Raw genomic sequence first — 18,854 nt, 5'->3', positions numbered from 1 at the left:
AATCAATTGAAACATACAGTTTTCCTGCATGGAGAAATTAAGTATTTTAGACATGTCAACTATTCCCAGAGGAATCTATTTTTAGTGTATGCCCGGTCACAATTCCATCTTGATTAGATGATTTAAAAAGTCACCTAATAGATACTAATGTGTGAAATATCAAAAATATATATTTTTTAAAGATTTTATTTATTTATTTGACAGAGAGAAATCACAAGTAGACAGAGAGGCAGGCAGAGAGAGAGAGAGAGGGAAGCAGGCTCCCCGCTGAGCAGAGAGCCCAATGTGGGACTCGATCCCAGGACCCTGAGATCATGACCTGAGCCGAAGGCAGAGACTTAACCCACTGAGCCACCCAGGCGCCCTCAAAAATATTTTTAAAAGAAAAATGATGAAAAACAATCTGAGGTTTTTGAAGGGGCAGGGGGTGGGAGGTCGGGGTACCAGGTGGTGGGGATTATAGAGGGTACGGATTGCATGGAGCACTGGGTGTGGTGCAAAAATAATGAATACTATGCTGAAAATAAATAAAAAATATTTTTTTTTAAAAAAGAGGAAAAAAAATGATGAGGGATGACTTGCCCTCTGAAATATCACACCATTCTATACAGCTGTAATAATCTAAATAGCGTGGTCCTCGTGAAGGAACCGATAGGTATAGGAATGTGCTAGCATTTCCTTGAGTTTTTCAGTTACAGGATACAATTATCTCAATGAAAACTAAAAAATCTTGAACTGGAATTGGGTACCAGTTCGCCCTCTTAGAGATTGATTTTTTTCAGGTGAAATTTTCTGAAAAATTTAAGTGGTTAAAGAAACACCCAACTTTTTTCAAAATAGGAAATACCTCCTAATTCCCTAAATCCCAATTTAGGAAGCACTACAATTAAGTCCTCAAACTGATTCATTATTTGTGAGGATTCCTATGTGATATATTTGTTACCAATGATATTCATGCTTATTTTCTTCATAAGTTTACTACAATTTATTCTCTTGTTTAATATTTACTTCACTAACATAAAAGTAAGTTCATCAAGAATAGGGATCTGGTGGGTCATTGGTGGCCTAGGGCAGTGCTTGGCATAATACACACTCAACAAATATTTGCCAAATATAACACGGGTGAGAATCCTGCACTCATCTACTTCTCTGGGTCCTACCATTCTGGATTTTGTAAGATGTCCCGTAGCCCATGAATCGGTTCACTGTTTTATCCCATCCAAAGTCCCCTTGAAAGGATTTGCTTACACTGAGACTGAATGGTTCCAATCTTCAGGACTGGGAAATTATCTCAACATTCCAAGCTGCATAAAAACACCTTAATAAACCTTTAACTTGGGGCACCTGGGTGGCTCAGTCAGTTAAGCGTCATAATCTCAGGGTCCTGGGATGGGGCCCCACATTGGGCTCCCTGCTCGGCGGGGAGGTTGCTTCTCCCTCTCCTTCTACCCCTCCTCTCCCACTCGTGTTCTCTCTCACTCTGCTCTCCCTCTCTCAAATAAATAAATATTTTTAAAAACCCTCAAAACTCACCTTAATTTTTATATTTTTGATATAATAGGATCTGTGAAAAAATGCAAACTGCCTTATTTGTATTGTAATTGCGTATTAGATTCTCAAATCAAGTCACAATTAAGCCAAATAATTAGTAGAAATACTATTTTGGAAAATCCAGAGTATTCCATCCAATTACTTACACTGTTTTATTAGAGATAAATGTAAGCCTAGCAAAAATAATCACATTTTTCTAGTTTCCTCAAAGAATCACCAAGCTTACCTTTCTTTCTTTTCTTTTTTTTTTTTTTAACAGATTTTATTTATTTATTTGACAGAGATCACAAGTAATCAGAGAGGCAGGCAGAGGGAGAGAGGGGGAAGCACGCTTCCTGCTGAGCAGAGAACCTGATGTAGGGCTCGATCCCAGGACCCTGTGATCATGACCTGAGCCGAAAGCAGAGGCTTTAACCCACTGAGCCACCCAGGCGCCCCGTAAACTTACCTTTCATATTGAAATAACTTGAACATACACAAAACAGTGGGTCAAAGTTGAAATATAAAAAAATAAAGATCTGAATGCAAGAGCAACAAAAGGTGGGTCTATCTATTACTTATAGAAAGGATAGATTTACAGTGAGATTGCTGAGCTTTAACATGGTAAGTTTTCTTTACCAACTTCATATAACTCTTATATAACAATTAATATTAAAATGTTCTTGTTCATAACCAAATATTAGTTGATGAATTTCATGCATTAGTAGCTCCAAAAACACTGAAACACAACAGGTGCACATAAAAAACATCAGTCTTTTCAGAAAAAAACAGTATACAATACAGAATTTTCAGTAATTCAAATTTTACTTTGGTTACCAATATAAAGTTTTATTATATAGTCTTGATTATGATTTTGTTTAGTTTAAGTACGATACTGAGAATAGTGAGTCTCCTTGCCTTATCACACTATCAATCTGGGATAGATAAGAGATCAATATTACAAAAGAGAAGAAGAAAAATAAATACTCTCAAAGTACTTTGATGGTCTATTGATGCAGAGCCATTTTTTCTTTTTTTAAAACTCAAACGTTTGTCTTTGTTCTCTGACCTTCTCCTCGAAGTTTACTTATGCCTTATCTCTCTCACCTGATTCTGGCTTCTTTTCTACTTATTTTTTCTCTACACAATGGTAAACTTCTTTTCTTATTTATTTATTTGAGAGTGAGTGAGTGAGAGTGTGTAGGGGAGAGGCCGAGAGAGAAGGAGAGAATCTCAAGCAGATTCCACGCTCCATGCAGAGCCTGACATGGGGCCCTGAGACCATGACCTGAGTTGAAATCGAGAGTCAGATGCTTAACTGACTGAGTCACCCCACTGTGGTAAGCTTGTTAAGGACCAGAACTGCATGTCCCACCTCTCTCCACATGTGTGTCCTGAAGTGGCCTCGCACCACTGCACCATTCTGCATCTAGTCCAATGTGTGTGTTCATGTACAGAACAGGCAGCCTGGGATATTTTCTTTAATATCCATTTTAGGTCTCTGAAATATAATACAACTGACCCTTGAATAACACGGGAATTAGGGACGTTAGTCCCGGTTCAGTCAAAAATCCACAAATGACTTTTGTCTCCCTCAAAACTTAACCACTGATAGCCTACCACTGACCAGAAGCCTTACCAACAGCATAAAACAGTTAACACACATTTTGTAGATGACTTTTCCATTATATTCTTACAAAAAAGTAAACTAGAGGAAAGACAATATTATGAAGAAAATTATAAGACAAAATGCATTTATGGTACTGTAGTAAAAACATCCATATATAAGGGGTCTATGAAGTTCAAACTTCAAGGGTCAATGGAACAATGTGATAGTAAGTACTCTATCTGTAGAGTGATTATGACTTTTTCACAGAACTTCCTAATTATGCCTCATTTTACTCTCATATCAATGATGTGAAATAACAAGAGCAGAATTATTATATAGGTGGAAACCAGGGCATAGACATTTAAGTGGTTTGCCTTAATTCACAAAAACATGGACACATCTGAAACTAAACTTCAAATTCCTTGCCTTCTTTTAATCCAGGGTTCTTTCTCTTTGATGTTCCTGAAATGTCTTTCATAGTAGTGAAAATTAATTCCATCAGCCTGCTTTCTTGACATTTATTATGACTCAGTTTTAACTGAATTAACCTTTAGTTAAAATAAATAAGAAATAACTGCTGGGGCACTTGGGTGGCACAGCTGGTTGAGGTTCCAACTCTTGGTTTTGGCTCAGGTCAGGATCATGAGATCAAGCCCTCTGTCAGGCTCCACACTCGGCATGGAGTCTGCTTGAGACTCTCCCTCCCTCTGCCTCTGTCTTTCCTCCCTGTTTCCTTGTGCTTTCTCTCTCTCAAATAAATAAATCTTTTAAGAAAGGAAAGGAAAAGAAATAACTGCTAACCCAGATGAACAAGTCACCATGTTTAGAAAGCATTTACCCATATTTCATGCATGCTTCCAACATGGCGAGCACTTCCGCAGACACCGGGGACAAAGTGCATGTAACTAACTGCCAGGACAGAACTCTTCCCTCTTTTGTGTTCCTCATTCGCTTAGCATGCTATCTGCAGTGGCGCTTTCCTAGAAATTGCTTTCTTGTCACTTGCCTTTGTGCTGCTGTATGGAAACAAGATGGCAGGAGCCATGCCGCTTCCTCAGAGGCCTGTGATGTCAGCACCCTGGTGGAGTGCAGTGCTGATCGATTTGACTCCCAGTGTCAGCTTGATTTTAAGTCTGAGAAAGAAAACAAAACAATAGAAAGCACAGCAAAGGCAAACAACCAATTATCAAAGTCCTCAGATGAACACCAGAGATAAAGGATGTCTTTTCTTACTCACATTTTTCTGCGCTGTTTTATACACAATTGAAATAAAATGTGCGTATTTAAATCACAACCCCTCATGACCAAAATAATGAGCAAGAAAGGGAGGAAGGAGGAGGAGAAAACTGGAAATACTATATTTCGAAGTAAAAATGAAACCAAGTGACATGTGCATAGAGGTTGCTTACTAAACTGCAAAATATTAGGACAAAACAAAGCAAGATTCCCCAAGGAGTTTGAACCAGGCCACTTTGTCCAGAAGGCAAAGATAAAACTGCAGATAGGTTTTTGGAAAGCAGAGGTCAGATCAGAATAGAATCTGATAAATGGCTTTGTCAGGGGTGGATTTGATTGTTGGGCTAATCTTAGCAAGATCTGTATTTTTAACTCACCTTCAAAGGCCTGCGAGTGGCACGAGTGGCACGTTTCCAGCAACACGGAGTCCCTGTGAGCAAGTAAGGAGTGTAGCAGCAGCAGGTGCCTGAACGTGAAGGCCAGGAAGCCTGGTGCTTTCTGGAAGTTAATGCACATGGCTACCCAAATCTTTTGTTCCCCAAATAAGAATGGGTGCTTCCAGGGACAGTCCTTTTTTTTTTTTTTTTTTTAAGATTTTATTTATTTATCAGAGAGAGAGGGGGGGAGAGAGCCAGCACAGGCAGACAGAATGGCAGGCAGAGGCAGAGGGAGAAGCAGGCTCCCTGCCGTGCCAGGAGCCCGATGTGGGACTCAATCCCAGGATGCTGGGATCATGACCTGAGCGGAAGGCAGCTGCTTAACCAACTGAGCCACCCAGGCGTCCCCAGGGACAGTCCTTCTACCACTGTGCTTCAACCCTTCCCACCTAAGACTCCTCATTTTATTTTATTTTATTTTATTTTATTTTATTTTATTTTTAATTTTTATTTAAGATTTATTTATTTATTTGACAGACAGAGATCACAAGTAGGCAGAGAGGCAGGCAGAGGGAGAGGAGGAAGCAGGCTCCCTGCTGAGCAGAGAGCCCGATGCTGGGCTTGATCCCAGGACCCTGGGATCATGATCTGAGCCGAAGGCAGAGGCTTTAACCCACTGAGCCACCCAGGCGCCCCAAGACTCCTCATTTTAGTTGCTATAATTAACAATGTGGAACAGGACATGGATTTCTTGCCATATAAAGACACAAGGACATGTATTTGGGTGTCAGTATCATTATATGTGCCTTCCTCAGAACAGCCGTTGTGTTCAACAGCTCTTCACGGCTTGCTCACACCCTTTGCTGGAAACACCCTTTCCAGGCGAACCCGAAGTCCACTGTTCAAAAATCTGATTCACTTTGTTTCCATTTTGAGAGGATCGACAGGAAAAGCCAACTTCCAAAACAGGCAAATATGGGAATGATTATAAGCATATGAACAGATCATTCTTTCAAATATTTGAATTACTCAAGACATGCTTTATTGCATGTGTAGAGAAGATTAACTGTTTGAGGAATATGCCTCCTAAAAAATGGTGGGTGTTGCGGTCATTGTATTATTACTTTCCTTATTATGGTTATTATTATTATTAGTCCTCATTTCAGGTGAATAAAGTGAGTCTCAAAAATTTAATAGCAAATCTAAGGTGACAGAGACAATAAGTGGTAAGAGAAGACTTGTTCATAGGCCTACGACATCAGGAACATGTTTTCATTTATTTGGCACTCAGTCTGTCTTTTTTGTCCTTTCTGTTATGTTAAGCATTATTTTAAATGTTGTGTGATCTAAGGAGATTTATAGTAACTATTATATAAATGGATAAAAGAGTCATAAATCGATTGGTATAAGAGCAGAAATGTCCCTGAAATGTGCCAAACCACATTTTTAAATGGTGGGTATAGATTTTACCCATAAATTGCATTGAGCTCTAAGCCTTCATATGAATTTTTAATATTGTTATCTCAAAGTATTGTATAAAAATTAAAGGGTTTCACAATGCCATTTGTTTCTTATAAGAATTTTTATTGAAAAATTCCTAATTATATTAAGAGTTATAAAACATGTACCATATTCTAACCCTCAAACTTGACCATTTCAAGATGCAATTAATAGTGGTATAAATACATAATATTTCTCAGGGTCTGCTCTGAGAATGTTGGAAGTACAGCCTCTTCTATCACAAAGAAGAGCTGGGACCTCTGATTTCATGTTTATGGCATTCCAAGTTTGGAAGTAAAACTGGTAAATTCACTACAGTTGATGTGTTTATTCATTGACACCAAGTCCAAAATATGGGTCAGAGAGGTAGAAGAAAAACAAAAGCTTATTTATAGTGCTCCCCAAAACCAGGGAGTAGATAGTTCAGTAGAAAGGAAGGACCCAATGGCAGAAATCTAACAGAGGATCTGAAAAGTAATACATGCAGTGTCTTTAGACACTCAGAGGGCATTGACACCCTTCAGAAGAGTTGCTTTAGTGGAGTGCTGGGGACAGAAGCCAGATGGCTTTCTGAATGCTGACAGTGACCTGAGCTAATCCAAGGAGAGCCATGTCAAAACAAACTTAGAGCAGATTATTTTCATTAGAAAATCAGTAAGACACTCAACTTTATTGTTTGTTTGTTTTAAATAGGAAACAAACAATCCTTCCCATTAAAAAAAAAAAATCCCGATTTTTCTGCTTGCTTTACATCTGCTGCTCACTTTTTTTTAAGACTATATATGTTTTATAATTTGACCTAAAAATCCATGATTAGAGTAGATGTCGCTGAATGTTGTATCCCCTTTGGTGTAGAAGACTGGCAGGTATTCAATGCAGATTAAATGAAAAGCAGTAAATTCATACACCAAGAAGATCGTATGTAATAAGATTTGATGTGAGTCTAAAAGATGAACAAGAAATAGTGTGTGTGAAAATTGACTACAAGTGGATTTAGATATGGAGACATATAGACTCAAAGACTTACCGTTTTGTCTCTTGAACAACTAATTTTTAAGATAGGTAAAAATTCTGCCAGAGTAGTTTTGCTTGGTTCCCTCAGTAGGAACCCTCACAGCAGCTGGGTTGGCAGATCATTTGTTTTCATGAGCACTCTTTGAACCAATCAGGACACAGCTAATCTTATTATACCTCTGTGGGCTTATGTTTCTTTTGATGAGAGTCTAGAGAAGTCATGGGTAATACTTTATTGCGTGCCAGGAACTGCTTATGTTTCAGTTGCACAAGGTCAGATCTTAATTTAACCACCAACTGGGTACTTAATTTTAGATACACAGAGGAACACATTGGCTCCAAGGCACTTCCTCTGGTTTAGGAAGGCAAGGCCCTGGATAAGAATGACAAGACGATCATTCCAAAAGGTGAGATTATGAAATATTTGATCTGTACCTCACCAACTCGCTTATTAAGTAGTTTAATATTGGGAATATTTTAAATGGAAGGAAATTATTGTGATAGCTTCTCATTACTTTCTTTCCAGTTGATCACCCTGGGGGGTTGCCTTTCTAGAGTCTTTCTAATCAGAGAATAAAGGCAGGGTTATTTTTGTTTGTTCAGAGAATATTAATTCCATGGCATAGTTATGAAGCATAATGGTATCATAAGAAAAACATATTATGGATGAATATGCTTACAGGAAGTATGAGTATACAGACTACAGAATCTCAGCAGGGTTTTAGCGGGCCCTTGTTTCTGAAAAAAAAATTAAATGATTTTTGTGACTAATTAAAATGAATTTCTATCAAGGCTTTTTCATCATTTACAGCAAAAGATGGGTGCTTTGAGTTCAGATTGAAAAATTCTTTTCAGTTCTTTTGATTCGGATGAGAAAAAGGAACTCAGTAAATTGGAAATTTGCTTCTGCAAAATAAATCATAGCATCTTGAGGTTGGACAGCCCTTAGAATTTACCCGAGCCCATCGCTCATCTGCTAGGTACATAAATGAACACATGACGTCTAAAGAACCTTCTACATCTAAAATGAAATGATTTCTGTGAAATAGCAGGGATGTGGACGAGGAAGTCCTAACTCTGCTTTGCACTGAGAAGACTTATTATCATCATAAGTATCATAATTTTATACTTCAGTTGTTTCTGTGGGAATAAATATCTTATTTTCAGCTGAATATTTACCTAAAATATGTATATTCTACTGGATTATTTGGGATGCTTGCTGGTTGTTTGTGTAAGCTCTTTTAGAAAACTTATGAATATTTGGGTTGTGAAATGAGACCTCTTTTTATTAATTTCGTTATAGCAGCTGGATCGTCAGTTACAGTAGAGTGGTTAAGCCTGTGTGCCCTCTAATGCCAAAAAACTGGGTTTCGATCCACATCTCCACCACTCACTAGATGTGCAAGCTTGGACAAATTACCTCACAACTCTGTGCCTCTGTTTCCTTATCTGTAAAATAGGGGAAACTCTCTATTAAATTAAATTGACTAAGGTACTTGGGATAATGTATGTCACCAGTAAGCACTCAATGAATGTTACTTGTATTAGCTATTAAATTCAATAAAACAAATATTTATTGAGGATGTGCTATGTGCTTGACTTCCTGCCAAAGCTTGGAAAGGAGGAGAGCAACAGATGTTGCTTCCGGAGAAAAGTCTAGAATGCACTTTTAAAGGCAGCAAACTCTCTGAGGGCATGGATCCTATTGTGTCTAGCACTGCCAGGAACATAGCGGACACTGAACACATGTTTTTGAATGAATGAATAGGATGGTTTGAAAATCCTTAGGAAGAAAAACTATCATCATCAAGAACTGGTGGGTCGATACTCCTCCTTTAACTTTTAGATTCAGCAGAGAAGGGAAATGTAGTAGACACTATGCATCTGTATTTCAACAGAGTAGTTGACAGCATTTCTTGATGATAGTCTCATTATCAAAAAGGAGACATTAGTACTAGATGGTGGTGTGTTTGGGAGGATTTGTAACGGGATAAACAGCTTTTCTTGAAGGGTGCTAAATAATAGATCAATGTCAACCTGAAGGCCTCTCTGGCCTGTGCCAATTTCTGTTCAACATTTATCATTATTAATAGAGCAGATGGACCTATAGAAGACATGCCAATAGATCTGCAAATAGAACAATACTTGGAGGGAGAAAAAACACATTATATCTTAGCAGACTGGAATAAAGGTCAAATCTTTAAAAAAAAGAAAAAGAAAGAGAGAAAAAAGAAGAAAAGACAAAATGTAATAGGTTTAAATAAAAAGTCCTGCGCAGAAATGTGTAACAATAATGTGAGAAAAAATATGAGATGTACAATTTGGGCCAGTAGGGGTCCAAATCAAGTGTGTAACATGATAGCCCCCAAATTCATCTGAGCTTAGGCTAAATTAACAGATCTATAGTATCTAGGGAAAAGGAGGTGGTCACACCTGCTTGATGTGTTGGTTTGACAACAGCCATTGTGCTCCCATCAGAGCCCAAGGTCCAGAGCCAGTTTTAGAAAAAAATGGGTAAACAAGTGTGTTTACAGGAAAGCAATCAAGATGGCAGAGGGAGGTGAACCCGCGGCACAGGAAGAAAAATTGTCTTGCCTCAGGAGGAAAAGGCTCACTGGAGACGTAACAGCCTTCCTAGAGAATGATTCAAGGGCCCTCACGTAGAGAGGAACAATATTGTATCGGTGTGACCCTGAGGAATACAAGTAGGATCATAGAATAATGATTTGAGGAGACAGGATTCAACTTCACTGTCTTTCCTAATTGCTAAAGCTGGCCAAAGACGAAGGGCTCTGTGGGGATATAACCTTTCTGTCACTTTGATGGTGAGGGCTGAGGCTGGACAATTACTCGTGGGGCATGTCGTTAATGGAATTTACAGGTGAGGCTATCTAATGGTCAACTCTGAAGTCTGGTGATTCTAGAGACAAGGAAGGAGACGCAAATAAGGAGCATGTCAGAGCGCCTGCTCAAGGGTGAGGAATAGAGCTAAAACTGCCAAACAACCTCTAGAATTCTAGTTCCTCATTCCAGAGGAGGTCAACTACAGAAAAGTGCTAGGTAATGTTTGCTGATTATTCACATCAAACACAGGTAATGAGGTGGCTAATCCAGAGGGCAGTGTTTGAACAAAGTTCCAACTGCTCTACCCAACTATCTCCCCAAAAGAAATCAGTGGTCTGTATGTAATTTCAAAATAAAATATGAAGAAATGCAATGGCTCATTATTGTTTGAGATTCGAATGCATAAAGACTTGACTTGAGCCCCAGGCAGGAAGTGCTGCCATGTCAAATGAACACGTACCTATAGCAGTATGTAGACACACGATATATATGGTATAGACATTGTACACATACCATATAGTATAGACAGATAGTGTAGCAGTGTGTTCACATACATAGATGGTACATAAACAATGCTTTTATTAAAGTCTAGAGGCATTTCATTTTTATTGTGATTATAGTTAATTAAGGTAGTCAAAACATTTTTTTACTTACCCTAGAACTCAGCTGCCTAAACTAAATGTAGCTATTTTTTGGTCTGTAACTGGCCTCACCTTCCTCGGAAGCTGCCACTCACTAATTAGAGGAAAATGAACTTTTGGTCTCATACAGAGAAATAGAATAACTTTGGTATCAAAGCCTTTGCTTGGATGACTCAGGTAAATGGACCAGTCTTTCAGATTTCTGTTCTTCCCCAAGCCAAGAAATTATCTCCACCAGATTTCACCTGCTCTACTATAAATTTGTGCAAATTTCTCTCTTACCAAAGTCACCAAGGTCCCTGACCTCTCAGGAAGTGACCTATTTCACCACCTATAAGGTACAGCCTGGGACCCAGATGCCAGGCCAGTTTTCTGGAAAGCTTTGTAAACTTTGGTTCCATAAAATCAGTTTTAGTTCCTTCCAAGTGGCCAGTACATCTGATTAAGTGAACGTCATTCTCATATATGAGAATGTATCTCATATAATGTATCTCATTATCTATGGCAATAAATATTCTTCAAAGATATGGATTTTAGTAACTGTAGAGTTTTCCATTGCTTAGATATACTATAATATCTTACACAAATTTCCTTTTGTTGGACATTTGATTGTTTCTAGTGTCTTGGCAGTTAAATATGGCTGAGATGAACATTTTCATATATAATTTTTTTTGTCCACATCTCTGATTATTTCTATAAGATAGATTCTTAGAATTATAAACAAAGGATAGGGCTTTTAAAAAATCATATTATCATTTGAGCTTGTGATAAGGGCACATCTATTAATAAGTTTCCTTTTTGTGGGCCATGCTTGCTCTGTTCTTTTCTATTCTGTTTCTATTCCTCTAGAAATCCACCTATTTGTGACTCTAGAGCTTCTTCCTATTCTGTGTATCATTTTCACAAACTAGCACGCACCTTCTGATAGCTTTGTTGTAATGGAATTTGACATAGAAATCAATAGTAGAGTAAAAATATCTAATGTTGTACTGTGAAACTAGAGATAAGCAAAACTAAAATGACAGGTCTTATCACTAGTGTATTTACCTCGAAACTCAGCCTCAGTTAATGTAGCTCCAAAACTGGAAGTGAACTTGCAAAGATATATGACATAGGAAACACATGGTGAATCTATTAATTTGCTAGTTTTAAGAGTAGCGTGTATTTGATTACTTAATTATTCATTTATTCAGCCGATAGTGTATTTTGCCTCTTTTTATATCTTTTATAAAATGTTGAGTTATGGCTCTATGAATGCTACATAAAAGTAGCATTTTTCAACAGAGAGAAATCACAAGTAGGCAGAGAAGCAGGCAGAAAAGGGGTGGGAAAGCAGGCTCCCCACTGAGTAGAGAGCCCGATGCAGGGCTCAATCCCAGGACTCTGGGATCATGACCTAAGCCAAAGGCAGATGCTTTAACCCACTGAGCCACCCAGGTGCCCCAGCATTCGTTTTTTTGAACTGCTTGCGTGCCCACGCACATGTGGGTGTATACGCACACGTGCGTGCATCTTTGTTCAGCTTATCAGCAGAGTAAGTTGTTCTACTGGGGAAGGAGAACTGGCCTAGTTCTCCCTGTCATTTATAGAATTACACCATGTGGAAGGAGTTGCTGTGACAATACTTATAAATAAAAGTTACCTGTGTCTGTGGGCTGGACCCCCAATTCTGACAGCATTTTTGCACTCTCAGAAATCTCTTGATTGACTGGTTGATTCAGCGAAATTAGTCCAGTGAAGCCATTGGTCTGATTTGCCATTTTGTGCCACAGGATTCTGAAAGAGCAGAAGTGTGTTGCCACTGAGTAAAAACCAAAGTGATGACAAAGTTCTATTTATATTGACTTCGATATGCCTTTAAAATGACACATATCAAGGGTCAAAATGCAGGAAAGCAAGAACAAACTTTGCTTTGAATACAATAACTGTATTTTCTTAACAAAAACAAAACATAGAAATCCTCTTTCACTACCGCTATTCCTCTGATAGGAGAAATGCTGACGATCCTCTCTGGGACCTCCAGGAAGTGAACGCATCACTCCGAAACCGTAGCAGTTTCAAGGTAAGAGATAATTGCCTCAGGGTATGATGGTGCCCCATTCCACACAGCAGAACCTCCGGGTTTGGGTCGGGGCTGTGTACAATCCTGTGAAGAAATCTAAGTTTTACTGTTTGCCCCTTCTCTTATTCCCCCTTAGCACCTTCCACTCGATTCGGTCTTAGACCCTCTGCCCTCTGCTCTGCCCCAAACCACCCTCACTAACTATCCCCAGAGATCCTAGGTCTGCCCTGGGAACCCGTAGAGCACGGCTGGCATTTTCAAAGGGACACTAGAACATGGAACAATGAGCCGTAAAGAACATTATCTCTCACTGATGCAACAAAGTGACACTGGGGTGACAGGTGCCGGGGGCCGTGTGATATTTCTGGACACAAAGGCCTTCCTTGCATGGAAGTGACTGGACACTCTGGAAACTGTGAAGGCCGGCCCCATTTAGGACCCACGGACTCGTCAACAAGGCAGCGCTAGCAGGGAATACGGGCTGGAGGGGGTTGAGAGAGCCCGACGCAGACAGGCGTCATGGACCCACGTTCGCTCTGGCATCATCTCTTGCAACATCACCCCAACCTCCTGACCACTTCAGTCAGGCCCCCACTGGTATGTGGGTCCTTTTTGTAAAGACAGTAATGTTTGGACTCCCAGATTCAAGGTACAGAATGAAGGTAAGTTTAGGACACCGCAGACCACCCTATGGAACACAAAGCCTTATGGCAGGGCACCAAAGAGAAAGATTTATGTGTCCCTGGAAGCTAGTATTTATTTATAGAAGTTATTGTCATTTCGAGCTGGCTGTTAAGAGCAGAATCAAAGTGTTTTCTTTAACGGGGCACAGACTGTGCATTGTTTTCCTGCTGCTTTGGAAAGACCTTAAAAATGAAGGTACCTGTGCTCTCTCCAGGCTCTACTTAGTAGTTCTGGGACAGTGGCTGGGTCTCCTGACCTCTCAATGCCACAGTTTCAACTTATGCAAAACGAATCTATAATACCGACAAAGTAAAACTGGGGCGTTTAAAGCACAGCAATGTATGCGAAGTGGGTTCATAATCACTGGGCTTTTTTTTTCTTATTATTACCAAAGACACTCCAAAACTTACATGACCACCTAACTTACCCTTTTCCCACTACCTAAACCTATGGTTTTACTTAGCCCACCTGTAAAATAAACCACCAATTACTGATATCTGGATAATACCTTTAACATTCAGAAATCCTTAATTCAGTGGGTTTTTACTGGGGTATGTGACAGGGCTTTCTGAGGATCCGTGAATTCCCCAAAATTTTACGAGAATTTTGGGTGGGTATGAGTCCTTCTTGGGTGAGAATCCATTGCTTTCATCAAATGTGTTCTTGACCTTAAGGAAGGTTACCCAGCCCTTTATTTTTCTTTATGTATAAATTTCTTTTGCGTATAGTTGGCCCACAGCATTACCTCAGTTCCAGGTGCACAACACAGCAATTCAACAACTCCCTATGTTATGCTGTGCTTCCTGCGAGTGTAGCTCCCATCTGTCACCACACAACACCACACTCTCATTCCCTATGCTGTGCCTTTTATTCCCATGACTTATTCATCCCTAACTGGAAGCCTGTATCTCTCTCCCCACTTCTCCCTTTGGTGACCATCAGTTCGCTCTCTGTATTTATAGACCTGATCCTGTTTCTATTGTGTTTACTCATTTGTTATTTTAGATTCCACATTTGAATGAAATCATGGTATTTGTCCTCCTCAGTCTGACTGATTTCACTTAGCGTAATATGCTCTAGGTCCATTCATGTTGTGGCAAATGGCATGATCTCATCCTTTTGATGGCTGTGTAATACTCCATGATATATATCCATTCCTCTATCCATTCTTCTTCATCCATTCATCTATCAGTGGTTAAACCATGCTTTAAATGAAAAGGTTAATTGTCCAGCATAATTGTTCTAGTTATTTTGTCAGCCGCTGCATATCAGTAACAAATAAACCTCACTAGTGGTCTTCTCCAGAATAAGACTGGCAAAACCATTATTTAGAAAGGGTCAGTTAGGGGCACCTGGGTGGCTCAGTGGGTTAAGCCTCTGCCTTTGGCTCAGGTCATGATCTCAGGATCCTAGGATGGAGCCCCACATTGGGCTCTCTGCTCACCCGGGAGCCTGTTTCCTCCTCTCTCTGCTTGCCTGTCTATTTGTAATCTTTCTTTCCATCAAATAAATAAATAAAATATTTTTAAAAAAAGAAAGGGGGGTGCCTGGGTGGTTCAGTGGGTTAAAGCCTCTGCCTTCGGCTCAGGTCATGATCCCAGGGTTCTGGGATCGAGCCCTGCGTCAGGCTCTCTGCTAGGCGGGGAGCCTGCTTCCTCCTCTCTCTCTGCCTACCTCTCTGCCTGCTTGTGATCTCTGTCAAATAAATAAATAAAATTAAAAACAAAAAAAAGAAAGGGTCAGTTAATTTCTCTAGACTGAGAAGTGGAGCCCCTGTGAGTAGGTCTTAAAGGAGGTCACAATATTATTTGGCCTTTTCTCAAATTCCTGATTGGTGCTTTATTAAACATTTTTACATGAAGGCTGGCAACAGATTACTGCCAGCCTTCAGTTGGAATTGAGTCCCGGTCATTTTAAATTTGAGATATAGATAAACAACTCTCCTCTTGCTCTTTTTTTTTTTTTTTTTTTTTTACTTATTTGACAGATCACAAGCAGGCAGAGAAGCAGGCTGAGAGAGGGAGGGGAAAACAGGCTCCCCAGTGAGCAGAGAGCCCAATGCGGGGCTCCATCCCAGGACCCTGAGATCATGGCCTGAGCTTAAGGCAGAGGCTTTAACCCACTGAACCACCCAGGTGCCCCTCCTCTTGCTCTTCTCATTGCATCTCAAAGTCTCTGGGTTCATTCCAATGATGCTCTTTGATTGTCTGTCTGACGCTTTAATGGCCCTGCACACAGATCTTCATTTCATCCCAAGCTTTGAGTGAAAAGTTGGAGAAAGCTTGTGTTAGATAGGGGTGTTTCACCTGCTAAGAGTTTCCTCACTATTTCTATCTGGCTGTTGTTAGGGATACAAAAGAGTTAAAAGTCTTAGATAACTTTCTACTGGGTTGTAGTTAAAATGACATCTAAAAAAACAGAAACAAAACTTTCCACAGATCAACTCAGTTCTCTAAGGAGTCTATGGTACTGGAAGTCCAAATTTCAAGGAGGGTTAGAGCTGAGCTGATGATTTAAATAGGTAAAGAGGGGGACGCCTGGGTGGCTCAGTTGGTTGGACGACTGCCTTCGGCTCAGGTCATGATCCCCGAGTCCTGGGATCGAGTCCCACATCGGGCTCCCAGCTCCATGGGGAGTCTGCTTCTCCCTCTGACCTTCTCCTCGCTCATGCTCTTTCTCACTGTCTCTCTCTCAAATAAATAAATAAAATCTTTTAAATAAATAAATAAATAAATAGGTAAAAAGGCTCTGGATCCCATTACTAATCCCAGGGCCATGCAATCCCCCTATCACCACAGTGATACCAGCGAGAAAGGCAGGAGGCAATGCCTGTCACAGGCTAAACTTCATGATCTAATTGTGCTGTCTGAAGGACTTGGGGCTTGTCTGCAAGTAAGGAGTCAACAGCTTCTTTCTCCTGAGAACAGCCACTTGCTCCCAGTTGACTAGTGGTGAAAATATAGAGAAAGACAGAAAAGAAAAAGAAAGTAGGATACTTCCTTCGGGAAACTAATCATCTAAGTGAGAACACAAAACACAAATGTGTGAGGAACTGGCTGGGCAAATACAAAAGGAGTGTAAATTCAGATAATGGAAAAATATCATAGAACAGATGTTCCCAGATAAGGAATGCCAAGCGGGGAACTGGAACTGGTCCTGAGTGTGGAAGGTCTGGAGGGGCTGGTGAAGGTAGACGGATAAGATATGGGAGCACAGAAATGAGAAAAAGGAAGCCAAGCAGAGTGGGCCACCAGACCTGTTTCATTGGAAGAAAGGCTCCATACCTCAGTACCACAGTCAGTTGTATGAATAAAGCAGGGCCCCTGCTTATGTTAGTGGGTTTTTCATTACCTCATTCATTCATTCACTCACTCATTCATTCAACACACATTTAGGGACCATGGACCTTGAGATGGCGCTTCTCTAGGCACTGGAGATACAGACTAATTCTCTGCTCTTATTGATTTATATTCTGGGGGGGGGGCTGGGATATAGGAAATAAACCAATGAACAATTAATAAAAACAAACAACTACTTGAATCTATTTGGTGAATAAGACCCTTAGGACACATGTTGGCTTTTTGAGTAGACTGAGATCTTACGGTGTGATGAAATGCGCTTTCCTCAGTCTGCCCCTGTTGGGGGCAGTCCCCCAACATTACCACTATTCTCTCTTTTCTGTTCCAAGATGATAGGAGGGCACTGGTACAGAACAATGAAAATACAATCAAAACCATGCCATCAAATTCATGTGCAGGCTGGCCACAGTTCAGTCACCCTGGCTATTAGCATGTGTAGAACTGTCCTTAAAATTTGAGCTTAGCTAAACTTGAACAATGAGAGGCAGTAAAGCAAGTATCAACTGTGTTTTGAAAATTGCCCACAGAAAACTGTTTTTGTTTTTTTCTCCTTGGAAAGACACACCACTATGTAAAATTTTAAAGAGGTCATACACTTTGGCTCATAAAGTACAATTAATCCAAAACAATCATATGGATCATTAAACCTAGTTACAGGATTATTTTGATTTCTACACTTACTAAATTTCCTTTCTAAGATTTACTTATTTGATAGAGAGGGAGACAATGAAGGAGGGAACACAACCAGGGGGAGTGGGAGAGAGAAAAGCAGGCTCCACTGAGTAGGGAGCCCAATGTGGGGCTCAGTCTCAGGACCCTGGGATCATAACCTGAGCCGAAGGCAGATGCTTAATGACCAGGCGCCCCATAAATTTCCTTTCTAAATAAGAGAGAGCAACTGGTCCAATAATAGACACTCCTTTAATTTGATATTTGGAAGACATAAGCCAATGAGAAATAGTCTACGTTTTTGTGTTTTTCTTCAGAAAAGTGGATGCTAATGGACAGAGCTATGCAGGGGAAGAAATGGAGACTCTCTAGAAGGGTTGGTCTCCTCTGGGGATGGAGTTAAGATGGTCCTTATTTCAATTGTTCAAACGATACTTTGAGACCATCAGACCTTACAACTTTCCCTGTCAGACCAGCCAGAAAACAAAAAATGGGACCAAACAATAACCAGGTGAGGGTTCGGATCGAGAAGCATCATGAACATCACTGCCACAGTATTCTTCTCTTTTCTGAGGGAGAGCAACGAAAGACTAAAACCCTGCCACCTTGGGATAAGATTGGAAGACTAGCTGCTAAAAGGTATCTCTCCTCATTTGTTACCCAAAACACTAAACGATTAGACATCTTTTAAACTTTGTTTTGTTGAAAAATGCTCAAGTCAGTTCAGGAATTGCACAGACCATAGCACTTGGGTGCAAATGAGAAGATGTTGCTTCCTTGGGGCATGTGCAGCACTCTACCAGATTGTACAACTTGTTAAGGGGCGGTTTGGCTGGATTTCCTCGGCCAAGAACACATGTGTAGTGCACAGTGTGCACCACTATTTCTGTTGGCTCTGTTGAAATAAGTGAGTGTGTTAGAGAGCTGAAAGAGTCATCAATAAATTATGTAAATCAGCCCAGGAGCCACTTTGGTTTTTGGTTCTTCTTGGAAAGCACAATCTCATTTTTATTCTGCTTATTGTTTTCCAGGTTAATTTACCTGCTGGCAGGTTCCACAACAAAACCTCTCTTAATGAAGTTGGTCTTTACCACACTTACCCCTATAGTAGCAGTTACAGCATCCCTAACTGCACTAAGGATGTGCCTTTGCCAATGTGTCAGAAAGGATCTTTCCACGGCCAGCACAAGTCCACAGAGGTGGATTTCCCTGAGCACTGGACTATGTGGTCTATCTCACCCAACAGACCCAGTCAATAAGGAGATTCTCCAAGTGCTTATAGTTGTTTGTTGTTTTTTAAATCACATGAATCCTCTCTTGTATTTTAAA

The 18,854-nt window shown here is 40.1% G+C and overlaps 1 protein-coding gene across 8 annotated transcripts in view; it reads left to right on the top strand.

Annotated features, from left to right (window-relative positions):
• The first annotated feature begins 7,558 nt into the window (after nt 1–7,558).
• The window catches only part of ASB15 (ankyrin repeat and SOCS box containing 15), a 31,022-nt gene continuing 19,726 nt past the window's right edge, over nt 7,559–18,854 (top strand). For 4 of the 8 annotated variants that reach the window (XM_082692249.1, XM_082692244.1, XM_082692245.1 and 1 more), the window contains exons 1-2: nt 7,559–7,673; nt 12,741–12,813. The gene's annotated coding sequence lies outside the window, so the exon portion shown is untranslated. Of the gene's footprint in view, nt 7,674–12,740; nt 12,814–17,842; nt 18,037–18,057; nt 18,165–18,854 lie in introns of those variants that run through there. The other 4 variants (XM_082692247.1, XM_082692246.1, XM_082692251.1 and 1 more) reach the window with 3 other exon arrangements.

This window comes from Mustela nivalis (genome assembly GCF_964662115.1).
Source record: "Mustela nivalis genome assembly, chromosome: 12".
Classification (NCBI taxonomy): domain Eukaryota; kingdom Metazoa; phylum Chordata; class Mammalia; order Carnivora; family Mustelidae; genus Mustela; species Mustela nivalis.
This window is presented reverse-complemented; position numbering and strand designations above follow the sequence as displayed.